Raw genomic sequence first — 17308 nt, 5'->3', positions numbered from 1 at the left:
TTAGCCTTGTCCATATACTGTAGGCCAATTCCCACGAGTGTAAAGGGTTAAGAACAGTGGAGGCTGCTGAGGGGAGGACGGCTCATAATAATGGCTGGAATGGAGCGAATGGAATGGTATCAAACACATGGCAACCATATGTTTGATGTATCTGATACCATTCTACCTATTCCGCTCCAGCCATTACCACGAGCCTGTCCTCCCCAATTAAGGTGCCACCAACCTCCTGTGGTTAAGACAACTAAATCAATCTGCTTTTTATCTCTGACTCCTTCCAATTATAAAAATAAAAAAAACAGTTAAGTAATTCACTGAAGAGTGCAAATTCTTCCCCTTCTCTGCCTGAGCACGTTTAGTCAGACACTGGCATCATTACTGGAAAAAGTGTGACATGGGATGCTTTTAATCATCATTTTATTTTGTCAGGCTATTTATTTGAGAGGAATGGTGGTTTAAATAACATTGGTCAGTCAGTTTGTTGCTCTTCCCTCTCCCAGCCTCAAGCTGACTCCACTGTTAACCTCTCAACTACTGGTGAATCAGTATGTAATGACCCCCTGCTTGCTGAATAATTGACCCATATCTTTAACCTGATGAGTATATCTGGTACTATCACCAAGGTTTGGAAGACGGCTCTGGTACTCCCCCTTCACAAAGGTGGTGATCCTTGTGACCTTGTGACCTTGTGACCTGCTTGTGACCTTGTGACCTGAACATAAACATAAATAACAAGTGTTGGTCCTATGTTTCATGAGCTGAAAGAAAGGATCACAGAATTTACCAATCGCACAAAAAACGTATTTCTCTCAAATGTTATGCTCAAATTGGTTTACATCCCTGTTAGTGAGCATTTCTCCTGTGGCAAGATAATACATCCACCTGACAGGTGTGGGATATCAAGAAGCTGATTAAACAGCATGATCATTACACCGGTGCTGGGGACAATAAAAGGACACTCTAAAATGTGCAGTTTTGTCAAACAACACAATGCCACAGATGTCTCAGGTTTTGAGGGAGTGTGCAATTGGCATGATGACCTCTGGAATGTCCACCAGAGCTGTTGCCAGAAAATGTCATGTGTATTTCTCTACCAGGTTTTTTTTGTTACAACACAGAACATTCAAATGCCTTTCTTGCAAATTCAAAACCCATCAGTGCAATAATCAAAAACAATGTAATACTAGAAAAAACACAAGAAATAAGAATAAGTAAATGAAATACACAATAAAGTAAGTATACTATACACAGGAAATATTTAAAAAGTCATATCCAATACCAGATTTACATGTGCAGGGTACTGGAGTGATGGAGGTAGATCTGTATAGATGTAAGGTGACAGGGATACTGGAGTGATGGAGTGTGTTGATGAGTAGGGCCCTGTGAGTGTGCATAGAGACAGTGCAAAATAAAAGGTCAATAAAGATACAAGGTTAACTCAGATTGTCCATGTAGCTATTTTGTTATCTATTTATCAGTCGTATTGCTTGGGGATAGAAGCTGTTCAAGAGCCTGTTGGTGTCAGACTTGATGCATCGGTACCTCTTGCCATGTGGCAGCAGAGAAAGTAGTCTATTGGTGGTTGGGTGGTTGGTTTTTTTTCATACCGCCTGATATAGTGGTCCCGGATGGCAGGGAGCTCGGTCCCAGTGATGTACTGGGCTGTCCGCACAACCCTCTGTAGCGCCATGCGATCAAGAGGGGTGCTGCTGCCAAGCCAAGAGGAGGTTGCAGCCAGTCAATGCTCTCAGTTGTACAGCTGTATAACCTTTTTAGGATTTGAGGGCTCATGGCAAACTTTTAAACCTCCTGAGGGGAAAGAGGCAATGTCCTGCCTTCTTCACGACTTCACGACTCCAACGTCGTTTTAGAGAATTTGGCAGTACATCCAGTACAGACTCACAACCGTACACCACCTGTAAGGCATCGTGTGGACGAGCGGTTTGCTGATGTCAACGTTGTGACAAGGTGGCCTTTTTGCAAAAACTCCCACACTACCTGACATCTTTGCTTAGGCATAGAAGTATGAGTTACCATACTCAATCACATGGATGGCCAACTGTGGCAATCCCATCTGTTGCTACAGACTCAGAACAGCTGTTCGTTTCTTTGCACCCCATGTATGGAACAATCTTCAGAGTTCCCTACATGTATTGGTGCCTTTCAGGCATTTCAGTGTTTATTGAGGACCTCTGCTGAGGAATGTGATTGATTTCATGAATGTACTTTATTTTATTGTTTTCTCTTTGTATTTATTTTCTGCTGTATTTCCTATGTGTCATTTGTTGTGTAATTGTGAGATGCAAAAGAGACCTTGATCTCAATGGGACTCCCTGTTAAAGTAAAGGATGAGATGTGTATTTATTTCATCTGTGTGTGGTAGATGAGATGTGTTATTGTTTAGTGTTGTTTTGTTAATGACACTAATTAGTTCAGTTCCCCTCTGCTGCTGCTCTGAGTAGCCAATCAGAAGTCCCGCTGTGAGATCATCTGCTAGAGATGAGGTAATGGTTGCTGTGTGTATGTCACAAGTGACAGGGCCATTCTCTTTATATTATGTATCAGCATGTCTTATCATTTGGCATCATGTCTATTTATGAGTGCCTTTTAATCACATTTGTGTTGTTTACAACGATTATCTTTCACTTAATTCCTTACATTCTCACGTGTGAAATTGAATTAATTAAATTGCATGGACTATTTTGCTTGCTTGTATGGTGTGTTGTGATTCCAACAATTGGCATGGACTAAAGTGACATTGAGACTGTTGCCAATTCCCTATCCCCTCCTCCCTCCCAAAAGGAATTGCTAAACACGCCCCAGAACTAGAGTCAAAAGGAACTGGAATGTATCTTCAGCACGCCATTCAGACTGGGGACCTCTCCATCGACAACATCCAACTCATTGCTGCTGATTGCTGCTCCTCTCCACTGTTCACCTGCTGTGGGAAGAAGACACTACTCATACAAGGCTCTCTATAGCACTCCTAAAGGAAAGGGATTGCTTAGAGTAGGACTCTAATTGTTGCCAGTAGATGCTCTAATCATATGTTATGCGACTACAGACACAGGGGACACGCCCACGCAGCTGTGAGAGGTTACACCCAACGCTACAACCCAGCAGGCCTGGTGTAGAGCAAGAGACAGTCACCGACCACCGAACCTGCTATTGATGAGCCATCCACTACCGGACCAGCCATCCACTACCGGACCAGCCATCCACTACCGGACCAGCCATCCACTACCGGACCAGCCATCCACTACTGGACCAGCCATCCACTACTGGACCAGCCATTCACTACTGGACCAGCCATCCACTACTGGACCAGTCATCCACTACTGGACCAGCCATCCACTACTGGACAAGCCATCCACTACTGGACCAGTCATCCACTACTGGACCAGTCATCCACTACTGGACCAGCCATCCACTACCGGACCAGCCCAGCCATCCACTACCGGACCAGCCCAGCCATCCACTACTGGACCAGCCCAGCCATCCACTACTGGACCAGCCATCCACTACCGGACCAGCCCAGCCATCCACTACCAGCACAGCCATCCACTACTGGACCAGCCATCCACTACCGGACCAGCCATCCACTATTGGACCAGCCCAGCCATCCACTACTGGACCAGCCCAGCCATCCACTACTGGACCAGCCATCCTCTACCGGACCAGCCCAGCCATCCACTACCGGACCAGCCCAGCCATCCACTACTGGACCAGCCCAGCCATCCACTACTGGACCAGCCATCCACTACCGGACCAGCCCAGCCATCCACTACCGGACCAGCCCAGCCATCCACTACTGGACCAGCCATCCACTACTGGACCAGCAATCCACTACTGGACCAGCCATCCACTACTGGACCAGTCATCCACTACCGGACCAACCATCCACTACTGGACCAGCCCAGCCATCCACTACTGGACCAGCCCAGCCATCCACTACTGGACCAGCCATCCTCTACCGGACCAGCCCAGCCATCCACTACCAGACCAGCCCAGCCATCCACTACTGGACCAGCCCAGCCATCCACTACTGGACCAGCCATCCACTACTGGACCAGCCACCCACTACTGGACCAGCCATCCACTACTGGACCAGCAATCCACTACTGGACCAGCCATCCACTACTGGACCAGTCATCCACTACCGGACCAGCCATCCACTACTGGACCAGCCATCCACTACCGGACCAGCCATCCACTACTGGACCAGCCATCCACTACCGGACCAGCCATCCACTACCGGACCAGCCATCCACTACTGGACCAGCCATCCACTACTGGACCAGCTATCTACTACCAGCCCAGCCATCCACTACTGAACCAGCCCAGCCATCCACTACTGAACCAGACCAGCCATCCACTACCGGACCAGGCATCCACTACCAGACCAGCGATCCACTACTGGACCAGTCATCCACTACTGGACCAGCCATCCACTACCAGACCAGCCATCCACTACTGGACCAGCCTTCCACTACCAGACCAGCCATCCATTACCGGACCAGCCATCCACTACAGGACCAGCCATCTACTACCAGACCAGCCATCCACTACTGAACCAGCCTTCCACTACCAGACCAGCCATCCATTACCGGATCAGCCATCCACTACCGGATCAGCCATCCACTACTGGACCAGCCATCCACTACTGGACCAGCCATCCACTACTGGACCAGCGATCCATTACCGGATCAGCCATCCACTACTGGACCAGCCATCCACTACCAGACCAGCCATCCACTACTGGACCAGCCCAGCCATCCACTACTGGACCAGCCTTCCACTACCAGACCAGCCATCCATTACCGGATCAGCCATCCACTACTGGACCAGCCATCCACTACCAGACCAGCCATCCACTACTGGACCAGACCAGCCATCCACTACCAGACCAGCCATCCACTACCAGACCAGCCATCCATTTCCAGACCAGCCTTCCACTACCAGACCAGCCATCCACTACCAGACCAGCCATCGACTAACAACTCCTGGTCGGGATGAAGAGCTGAACGATGTGTGAGTGAGTACCAATGGTCTCCAGTATGATGATGTTACTGATGAAGCTTTCTCCACCCTTTCCAGATGTGGCATGCTACGACAAGACTGCTGAGACCACGACTACCACATCAGAACCTCATGATGCCAACACCGAAGCGACGAATGCTCCATGCTAAACATCTATGGACTCTAGCTTGTATGTGGTGTGAGTTTATTTATGTAATAATTCATTAATTCATTAACTGTCTGAGAAGTCTCTCTAGCAATATGGAAAACAATATGGTCCATTCTGATGTATAGATATTGTCACGCGGGACTAGGTGGGTGAGGAAGGAGTCAGGGCGCAGAGAGTTCCACTGGGGAAAAAGTGCTCTTTAATAAGGCACACCAAATTAGACAAGCCCAACAACACAGGGCGCGGACAGTAAAAGTGACTACCCAAAACACAGGGTGCCAAGTCCAGAAAATACACACCTCTACCTAACGCACACACGTAACATAAAGACAATCCCGCACAAAACAAGGGCGGGTACACATACTTTAAATAAGGAAGCTCATTAAGCCATACAACAGAAGACAGGTGAAACTAATAAGACAAAACAAACAGACAAACGAAAAAGGGATCGGTGGCGGCTAGTAGGCCGGTGACGACGACCGCCGAGCATCACCCGAACAGGCAGGGGAGCCAACTTCGGCGGAAGTCGTGACAGATATGGTCCAGTCACACATTCATGACCTGTCTACCATGAGAGAGGAGGCAAGGAGCGAGAGAAAGAGGGAGAGAGAGAATAAGGGGGGAAGGGGGGGGAAGGGGGGGTGAACAGTGGGGAGAAGGAGAGGGGAGGAGAGGGAGAGTCCAGTCCTGTATACTTCCAGCCCGTCCTTGGACACTGTGCTATCTAACCTCCAAACGAGCTTCAATGCCATACAACACTCCTTCCGTGGCCTCCAACTGCTCTTAAACGCTAGTAAAACCAAATGCATGCTTTTCAACCGTTCGTTGCATGCACCCGCACGCCCGACTAGCATCACCACCCTGGATGGTTCCGACCTATTATATGTGGACATCTATAAGTACCTAGGTGTTTGGCTAGACTGTAAACTCTCCTTCCAGACTCAAATCAAACATCTCCAATCTAAAATCAAATCTAGAGTCGGCTTTCTATTCCGCAACAAAGCCTCCTTCACTCACGCCGCCAAACTTACCCTAGTAAAACTGACTATCCTACCGATCCTCGACTTCGGCGATGTCATCTACAAAATAGCTTCCAACACTCTACTCAGCAAACTGGATGCAGTTTATCACAGTGCCATCCGTTTTGTTACTAAAGCACCTTATACCACCCACCACTGCGACCTGTATGCTCTAGTCGGCTGGCCCTCGCTACATATTCATCGCCAGACCCACTGGCTCCAGGTCATCTACAATCCATGCTAGGTAAAGCTCCGCCTTATCTCAGTTCACTGGTCAGGATGGCAACACCCACCCGTAGCACGCGCTCCAGCAGGTGTATCTCACTGATCATCCCTAAAGCCAACACCTCATTTGGCCGCCTTTCCTTCCAGTTCTCTGCTGCCTGTGACTGGAACGAATTGCAAAAATCGCTGAAGTTGGAGACTTTTATCTCCCTCACCAACTTCAAACATCTGCTATCTGAGCAGCTAACTGATCGCTGCAGCTGTACATAGTCTATCGGTAAATAGCCCACCCAATTTTACCTACCTCATCTCCATACTGTTTTTATTTATTTACTTTTCTGCTCATTTGCACACCAATATCTCTACCTGTACATGACCATCTGATAATTTATCACTCCAGTGTTAATCTGCAAAATTGTAATTATTCGCTTACCTCCTCATGCCTTTTGCACACAATGTATATAGACTCTCTTTTTTTTCTACTGTGTTATTGACTTTAATTGTTTACTCCATGTGTAACTCTGGGTTGTCTGTTCACACTGCTATGCTTTATCTTGGCCAGGTCGCAGTTGCAAATGAGAACTTGTTCTCAACTAGCCTACCTGGTTAAATAAAGGTGAAATAAAAAAAATAAAAAAAATATTGAAGCAGGTCTGGTCCAGGTGGGGTTTAGTCAGTCAGTGTGTTATTTTAGGAGGGCAGAAGGAGGGAGGGATGGAGAGAGGGATGGAGGGAGAGAGGGATGGAGGGAGAGAGGGGAAGATGAATGGAGTTAATTAAGACGAGCAGGCGGAGGAGACAGTGTGGAATTACACAAACACTAATTAGAGTCTTCGTTAGGGGGCACAGAATGAGAGCAGAGCATCCATCATCTCAACTCGCACTCCTCCCTCTCTCCACCCTCCTTCTTTACCTCGTTTCTCCACTGCTCTGTCTTTCGCTTAGCAGCCATATTTCTCTCCTTAACTCTCCTCTCCGCCACCCCCTCGTCTCTCTGCCCCGCACAACTCTCCTCTCCACCACCCCTCAACCCTCCTCTCCTCTCCGCCACTCCTCAACCCTCCTCTCCTCTCCACCACTCCTCAACCCTCATCTCCACCACCGCTCAACCCTCCTCTCCTCTCCTCTCCGCCACCCCTCAACCCTCCTCTCCTCTCCGCCACTCCTCAACCCTCCTCTCCACCACCCCTCAACCCTCCTCTCCTCTCCGCCACTCCTCAACCCTCCTCTCCACCTCCCCTCAACCCTCCTCTTCTCTCCACCACCCCTCTCCTCTCCTCTCTGCCACCCCTCAACTCTCCTCTCCGCCACCCCTCAACCCTCCTCTCCTCTCCGCCACTCCTCAACCCTCCTCTCCTCTCCGCCACCCCTCAACTCTCCTCTACTCTCCGCCACCCCTCAAGCCTTCTCTCCTCTCCGCCACCCCTCAACCCTCCTCTCCTCTCCGCCACCCCTCAACCCTCCTCTCCTCTCCACCACTCCTCAACCCTCCTCTCCACCACCCCTCAACCCTCCTCTCCACCACCCCTCAACCCTCCTCTACTCTGCGCCACCCCTCAAGCCTTCTCTCCTCTCCGCCACCCCTCAACCCTCCTCTCCTCTCCGCCACCCCTCAACCCTCCTCTCCTCTCCGCCACCCCTCAACCCTCTCTCCACCACCCCTCAACCCTCCACTCCTCTCCGCCACTCCTCAACCCTCCTCTTCTCTCTGCCACCCCTCAACCCTTCTCTCCATCACCCCTCAACCCTCCTCTCCTCTCCGCCACTCCTCAACACTCCTCTCCTCTCTGCCACCCCTGAACCCTTCTCTCCACCACCCCTCAACCCTCCTCTCCTTCTCTGCCACTCCTCACCCCTCCTCTCCTCTCTGCCACCCCTCAACCTCTCCTCTCCACCACTCCTCAACCCTCCTCTCCTTTCCGCCACCCCTCAACCCTCCTCTCCTCTCCGCAACCCCTCAACCCTCCTCTCCTCTCCACCACTCCTCAACCCTCCTCTCCACCACCCCTCAACCCTCCTCTTCTCTCCGCCACTCCTCAACTCTCCTCTCCGCCACCCCTCAACCCTCCTCTCCTCTCCACCACTCCTCAACCCTCCTCTCCACCACCCCTCAACCCTCCTCTCCTCTCCACCACCCCTCAACCCTCCTCTTCTCTCCGCCACTCCTCAACTCTCCTCTCCTCTCCGCCACCCCTCAACCCTCCTCTCCTTTCCGCCACCCCTCAATCCTACTCTCCAACACCCCTCAACCCTCCTCTCCTCTCTGCCACCCCTGAACCCTTCTCTCCACCACCCCTCAACCCTCCTCTCCTCTCCGGCACTCCTCAACACTCCTCTCCTCTCTGCCACCCCTCAACCTCTCCTCTCCGCCACCCCTCAACCCTCCTCTCCTCTCCACCACTCCTCAACCCTCCTCTCCTCTCCTCTCCGCCACCCCTCAACCCTCCTCTTCTCTCTGCCACCCCTCAACCCTTCTCTCCATCACCCCTCAACCCTCCTCTCCTCTCCTCCACTCCTCAACACTCCTCTCCTCTCTGCCACCCCTGAACCCTTCTCTCCACCACCCCTCAACCCTCCTCTTCTCTCCGCCACTCCTCAACTCTCCTCTCCTCTCCGCCACCCCTCAACCCTCCTCTCCTTTCCGCCACCCCTCAACCCTCCTCTCCTCTCCGCCACCCCTCAACCCTCCTCTCCTCTCCGCCACCCCTCAACCCTCCTCTCCTCTCCGCCACTCCTCAACCCTCCTCTCCTCTCTGCCACCCCTCAACCTCTCCTCTCCACCACTCCTCAACCCTCCTCTCCTTTCCGCCACCCCTCAACCCTCCTCTCCTCTCCGCAACCCCTCAACCCTCCTCTCCTCTCCACCACTCCTCAACCCTCCTCTCCACCACCCCTCAACCCTCCTCTTCTCTCCGCCACTCCTCAACTCTCCTCTCCGCCACCCCTCAACCCTCCTCTCCTCTCCACCACTCCTCAACCCTCCTCTCCACCACCCCTCAACCCTCCTCTTCTCTCCGCCACTCCTCAACTCTCCTCTCCGCCACCCCTCAACCCTCCTCTCCTCTCCACCACCCCTCAACCCTCCTCTTCTCTCCGCCACTCCTCAACTCTCCTCTCCTCTCCGCCACCCCTCAACCCTCCTCTCCTTTCCGCCACCCCTCAATCCTACTCTCCACCACCCCTCAACCCTCCTCTTCTCTCTGCCACCCCTCAACCCTTCTCTCCACCACCCTCAACCCTCCTCTCCTCTCCGGCACTCCTCAACACTCCTATCCTCTCTGCCACCCCTCTACCTCTCCTCTCCGCCACCCCTCAACCCTCAACTCCTCTCCACCACTCCTCAACCCTCCTCTCCTCTCCGCCACCCCTCAACCCTCCTCTTCTCTCTGCCACCCCTCAACCCTTCTCTCCATCACCCCTCAACCCTCCTCTCCTCTCCTCCACTCCTCAACACTCCTCTCCTCTCCGCCACCCCTCAACCCTCTCTCCACCACCCCTCAACCCTCCTCTCCTCTCCGCCACCCCTCAACCCTTCTCTTCTCTCCGCCACCCCTCAATCCTTCTCTCCTCTCTACCCCCCCAACCCTCCTCTCCGCCACTCCTCAAGCCTTCTCCAAGCCACTTTTCATTCTGTCCATTTTCCCCTCTCTCTTTTTCTCTTCTACTCAGTGTTCTCTATCGATCCGATCAGCAGTTAAGTAAATAGGTGCAATTTAACATTCTGAATCGTAATCGAAGCACCTTGTCCTCTCCACCTCATTGTTCCACCCTCCTCCTCCTCTTTCACTCCAGATGGCTTTTCTTTCGCTCTACAGTCATCCCTTCCTTTTTATCTGTTCTGTAGGAAGGATTCTATTTCTTTGCTCTTTACCTCCCACTCCTTGTGTGTGTACACATGCAAAGACACAATCACAGATGCACACACACCCATACACACACAAGCAAAGTGCAAACACACACACACACACACACGAACACACAGGTTGCCTAGCGGTTAGAGCGTTGTGTTAGTAACCGAAAGGTCGCTTGTTCGAATCCATGAGCCGACAAAGTGAAAAATCTGTCAATGTGCCCTCAAGCAAGGCCTTTAACCATAATTGGTCCAGGGTCACCATTGATAATGGCGGAGTTGGGATATGCAAAAATCAGGACATTTAAGCACCCAGACATGTTTATTGTCTCCCAGTAAGTCAATGCCTCTCCTCCTAACCTTTCTATTCCTTCATTCAACTAACATATAGCTCTCTCTCTCACACACACTCACTCTGTCTCCCTCTTTCCCTCTTTCCCTCTCTCTCTCTCTCTCTCTCTCTCTCTCTCTCTCACTCTCTCTCTCTCTCTCTCACACACACACACTCTGTCTCTTTCTCTTTCTCTCTCTCTCTCTCTCTCTCTCTCTCTCTCTCTCTCTCTCTCTCTCTCTCTCTCTCTCTCACACACACACACACTCTGTCTCTCTCTCTCTGTTATTTTTCTCTCTGTTACTGTTCTCTCTTCTTCTCTTTTTTCTTTCTCTTCTCTGTCCCTCTCACTCATTTAGCATCTTTCATTCTTCCTGTATTTATATCTACCTCACTCTCTTCCTACTTTTTATATCCGTGTAAATATGTCTCTTAGCTTATCATTTAACACATTGCACTGTGCTGTACTGCAAGGGCAGTTCAATTTTATTGGTATTTATTGTGATGAGCAACGGGCGAGCAATCCATAATGCCTGAACTCGGTCAAGACCCCTTACCTGCTTAATGTAATGTCTAATGTTGGAATATACTGTCCCTAATGTAATGTCTGTTGTTGGAATATATTATCCCATATGTAATGTCTATTGTTGGAATATATTATCCCATATGTAATGTCTGTTGTTGGAATATATTATCCCTAATGTAATGTCTGTTGTTGGAATATATTATCCCATATGTAATGTCTATTGTTGGAATATATTATCCCATATGTAATGTCTATTGTTGGAATATATTATCCCATATGTAATGTCTGTTGTTGGAATATATTATCCCTAATGTAATGTCTGTTGTTGGAATATATTATCCCATATGTAATGTCTATTGTTGGAATATATTATCCCATATGTAATGTATGTTGTTGGAATATATTATCCCTAATGTAATGTCTATTGTTGGAATATATTATCCCTAATGTAATGTCTATTGTTGGAATATATTATCGCTAATGTAATGTCTGTTGTTGGAATATATTATCCCTAATGTAATGTCTGTTGTTGGGATATATTATCCCTAATGTAATGTCTGTTGTTGGAATATATTATCCCTAATGTAATGTCTATTGTTGGAATATATTATCCCTAATGTAATGTCTGTTGTTGGAATATATTATCCCTAATGTAATGTCTATTGTTGGAATATATTATCCCTAATGTAATGTCTATTGTTGGAATATATTATCCCATATGTAATGTCTATTGTTGGAATATATTATCCCTAATGTAATGTCTGTTGTTGGAATATATTATCTCTAATGTAATGTCTGTTGTTGGAATATATTATCCCTAATGTAATGTCTATTGTTGGAATATAGTATCCCTAATGTAATGTCTGTTGTTGACATATATTATCCCTAACGTAATGTCTATTGGTGGAATATATTATCCCTAATGTAATGTCTATTGTTGGAATATATTATCCCTAATGTAATGTCTGTTGTTGGAATATATTATCCCTAACGTAATGTCTATTGTTGGAATATATTATCCCTAATGTAATGTCTGTTGTTGGAATATGTCTGTTGTTGGAATATATTATCCCTAATGTAATGTCTGTTGTTGGAATATATTATCCCTAATGTAATGTCTGTTGTTGGAATATATTATCCCTAATGTAATGTCTGTTGTTGGAATATATTATCCCTAATGTAATGTCTGTTGTTGGAATATATTATCCCATATGTAATGTCTATTGTTGGAATATATTATCCCTAATGTAATGTCTATTGTTGGAATATATTATCCCTAATATAATGTCTATTGTTGGAATATATTATCCCTAATGTAATGTCTATTGTTGGAATATATTATCCCTAATGTAATGTCTGTTGTTGGAACATATTATCCCTAATGTGTTGTCTGTTGTTGGAATATATTATCCCTAATGCAATGTCTATTGTTGGAATATATTATCCCTAATGTAATGTCTGTTGTTGGAATATATTATCCCATATGTAATGTCTATTGTTGGAATATATTATCCCATATGTAATGTATGTTGTTGGAATATATTATCCCTAATGTAATGTCTATTGTTGGAATATATTATCCCTAATGTAATGTCTATTGTTGGAATATATTATCGCTAATGTAATGTCTGTTGTTGGAATATATTATCCCTAATGTAATGTCTGTTGTTGGGATATATTATCCCTAATGTAATGTCTGTTGTTGGAATATATTATCCCTAATGTAATGTCTATTGTTGGAATATATTATCCCTAATGTAATGTCTGTTGTTGGAATATATTATCCCTAATGTAATGTCTATTGTTGGAATATATTATCCCTAATGTAATGTCTATTGTTGGAATATATTATCCCATATGTAATGTCTATTGTTGGAATATATTATCCCTAATGTAATGTCTGTTGTTGGAATATATTATCCCTAATGTAATGTCTGTTGTTGGAATATATTATCCCTAATGTAATGTCTATTGTTGGAATATAGTATCCCTAATGTAATGTCTGTTGTTGACATATATTATCCCTAACGTAATGTCTATTGGTGGAATATATTATCCCTAATGTAATGTCTATTGTTGACATATATTATCCCTAATGTAATGTCTGTTGTTGGAATATATTATCGCTAATGTAATGTCTATTGTTGGAATATATTATCCCTAATGTAATGTCTGTTGTTGGAATATATTATCCCTAACGTAATGTCTATTGTTGGAATATATTATCCCTAATGTAATGTCTGTTGTTGGAATATGTCTGTTGTTGGAATATATTATCCCTAATGTAATGTCTGTTGTTGGAATATGTTATCCCTAATGTAATGTCTGTTGTTGGAATATATTATCCCTAATGTAATGTCTGTTGTTGGAATATATTATCCCTAATGTAATGTCTGTTGTTGGAATATATTATCCCATATGTAATGTCTATTGTTGGAATATATTATCCCTAATGTAATGTCTATTGTTGGAATATATTATCCCTAATATAATGTCTATTGTTGGAATATATTATCCCTAATGTAATGTCTATTGTTGGAATATATTATCCCTAATGTAATGTCTGTTGTTGGAATATATTATCCCTAATGTATTGTCTGTTGTTGGAATATATTATCCCTAATGTAATGTCTATTGTTGGAATATATTATCCTAAATGTAATGTCTGTTGTTGGAATATATTATCCCTAATGTAATGTCTATTGTTGGAATATATTATCCCTAATGTAATGTCTATTGTTGGAATATATTATCCCTAATGTAATGTCTGTTGTTGGAATATATTATCGCTAATGTAATGTCTATTGTTGGAATATATTATCCCTAATGTAATGTCTGTTGTTGACATATATTATCCCTAATGTAATGTCTATTGTTGGAATATATTATCCCTAATGTAATGTCTGTTGTTGGAATATATTATCCCTAATGTAACGTCTGTTGTTGGAATATATTATCCCTAATGTAATGTCTGTTGTTGGAATATATTATCCCTAATGTAATGTCTGTTGTTGGAATATATTATCCCTAATGTAATGTCTGTTGTTGGAATATATTATCCCTAATGTAATGTCTGTTGTTGGAATATATTATCCCTAATGTAATGTCTATTGTTGGAATATATTATCCCTAATGTAATGTCTATTGTTGGAATATTTTATCCCTAATGTAATGTCTATTGTTGGAATATATTATCCCTAATGTAATGTCTGTTGTTGGAATATATTATCCCTAATGTAATGTCTGTTGTTGGAATATATTATCCCTAATGTAATGTCTGTTGTTGGAATATATTATCCCTAATGTAATGTCTGTTGTTGGAATATATTATCCCTAATGTAATGTCTATTGTTGGAATATATTATCCCTAATGTAATGTCTATTGTTGGAATATATTATCCCTAACGTAATGTCTGTTGTTGGAATATATTATCCCTAATGTATTGTCTATTGTTGACATATATTATCCCTAATGTAATGTCTATTGTTGGAATATATTATCCCTAATGTAATGTCTATTGTTGGAATATATTATCCCTAATGTAATGTCTATTGTTGGAATATATTATCGCTAATGTAATGTCTGTTGTTGGAATATATTATCCCTAATGTAATGTCTATTGTTGGAATATATTATCCCTAATGTAATGTCTATTGTTGGAATATATTATCCCTAATGTAATGTCTATTGTTGGAATATATTATCCCTAATGTAATGTCTATTGTTGGTATATATTATCCCTAATGTAATGTCTAATGTTGGAATATATTATCCCTAATGTAATGTCTATTGTTGGAATATATTATCCCTAATGTAATGTCTATTGTTGGAATATATTATCCTTTATGTAATGTCTGTTGTTGGAATATATTATCCCTAATGTAATGTCAATTGTTGGAATATATTATCCCTAATGTAATGTCTGTTGTTGACATATATTATCCCTAACGTAATGTCTATTGTTGGAATATATTATCCCTAATGTAATGTCTATTGTTGGCATATATTATCCCTAATGTAATGTCTGTTGTTGGAATATATTATCCCTAATGTAATGTCTGTTGTTGGAATATATTATCCCTAATGTAATGTCTGTTGTTGGAATATATTATCCCTAATGTAATGTCTATTGTTGGAATATATTATCCCTAATGTAATGTCTATTGTTGGAATATATTATCCCTAATGTAATGTCTGTTGTTGGAATATATTATCCCTAATGTATTGTCTGTTGTTGGAATATATTATCCCTAATGTAATGTCTATTGTTGGAATATATTATCCAAAATGTAATGTCTGTTGTTGGAATATATTATCCCTAATGTAATGTCTATTGTTGGAATATATTATCCCTAATGTAATGTCTATTGTTGGAATATATTATCCCTAATGTAATGTCTGTTGTTGGAATATATTATCGCTAATGTAATGTCTATTGTTGGAATATATTATCCCTAATGTAATGTCTGTTGTTGACATATATTATCCCTAATGTAATGTCTATTGTTAGAATATATTATCCCTAATGTAATGTCTGTTGTTGGAATATATTATCCCTAATGTAACGTCTGTTGTTGGAATATATTATCCCTAATGTAATGTCTGTTGTTGGAATATATTATCCCTAATGTAATGTCTGTTGTTGGAATATATTATCCCTAATGTAATGTCTGTTGTTGGAATATATTATCCCTAATGTAATGTCTGTTGTTGGAATATATTATCCCTAATGTAATGTCTATTGTTGGAATATATTATCCCTAATGTAATGTCTATTGTTGGAATATTTTATCCCTAATGTAATGTCTATTGTTGGAATATATTATCCCTAATGTAATGTCTGTTGTTGGAATATATTATCCCTAATGTAATGTCTGTTGTTGGAATATATTATCCCTAATGTAATGTCTGTTGTTGGAATATATTATCCCTAATGTAATGTCTGTTGTTGGAATATATTATCCCTAATGTAATGTCTATTGTTGGAATATATTATCCCTAATGTAATGTCTATTGTTGGAATATATTATCCCTAACGTAATGTCTGTTGTTGGAATATATTATCCCTAATGTATTGTCTATTGTTGACATATATTATCCCTAATGTAATGTCTATTGTTGGAATATATTATCCCTAATGTAATGTCTATTGTTGGAATATATTATCCCTAATGTAATGTCTATTGTTGGAATATATTATCGCTAATGTAATGTCTGTTGTTGGAATATATTATCCCTAATGTAATGTCTATTGTTGGAATATATTATCCCTAATGTAATGTCTATTGTTGGAATATATTATCCCTAATGTAATGTCTATTGTTGGAATATATTATCCCTAATGTAATGTCTATTGTTGGTATATATTATCCCTAATGTAATGTCTAATGTTGGAATATATTATCCCTAATGTAATGTCTATTGTTGGAATATATTATCCCTAATGTAATGTCTATTGTTGGAATATATTATCCTTTATGTAATATCTGTTGTTGGAATATATTATCCCTAATGTAATGTCAATTGTTGGAATATATTATCCCTAATGTAATGTCTGTTGTTGACATATATTATCCCTAACGTAATGTCTATTGTTGGAATATATTATCCCTAATGTAATGTCTATTGTTGGCATATATTATCCCTAATGTAATGTCTGTTGTTGGAATATATTATCCCTAATGTAATGTCTGTTGTTGGAATATATTATCCCTAATGTAATGTCTGTTGTTGGAATATATTATCCCTAATGTAATGTCTGTTGTTGGAATATATTATCCCTAATGTAATGTCTGTTGTTGGAATATGTTATCCCTAATGTAATGTCTATTGTTGGAATATATTATCCCTAATGTAATGTCTATTGTTGGAATATATTATCCCTAACGTAATGTCTGTTGTTGGAATATATTATCCCTAATGTATTGTCTATTGTTGACATATATTATCCCTAATGTAATGTCTATTGTTGGAATATATTGTCCCTAATGTAATGTCTATTGTTGGAATATATTATCCCTAATGTAATGTCTATTGTTGGAATATATTATCGCTAATGTAATGTCTGTTGTTGGAATATATTATCCCTAATGTAATGTCTATTGTTGGAATATATTATCCCTAACGTAATGTCTGTTGTTGGAATATATTATCCCTAATGTATTGTCTATT

This window comes from Oncorhynchus clarkii, chromosome 3 (genome assembly GCF_045791955.1).
Source record: "Oncorhynchus clarkii lewisi isolate Uvic-CL-2024 chromosome 3, UVic_Ocla_1.0, whole genome shotgun sequence".
Lineage (NCBI taxonomy): Eukaryota > Metazoa > Chordata > Actinopteri > Salmoniformes > Salmonidae > Oncorhynchus > Oncorhynchus clarkii.
Note: the sequence above shows the minus strand (reverse complement) of the source record.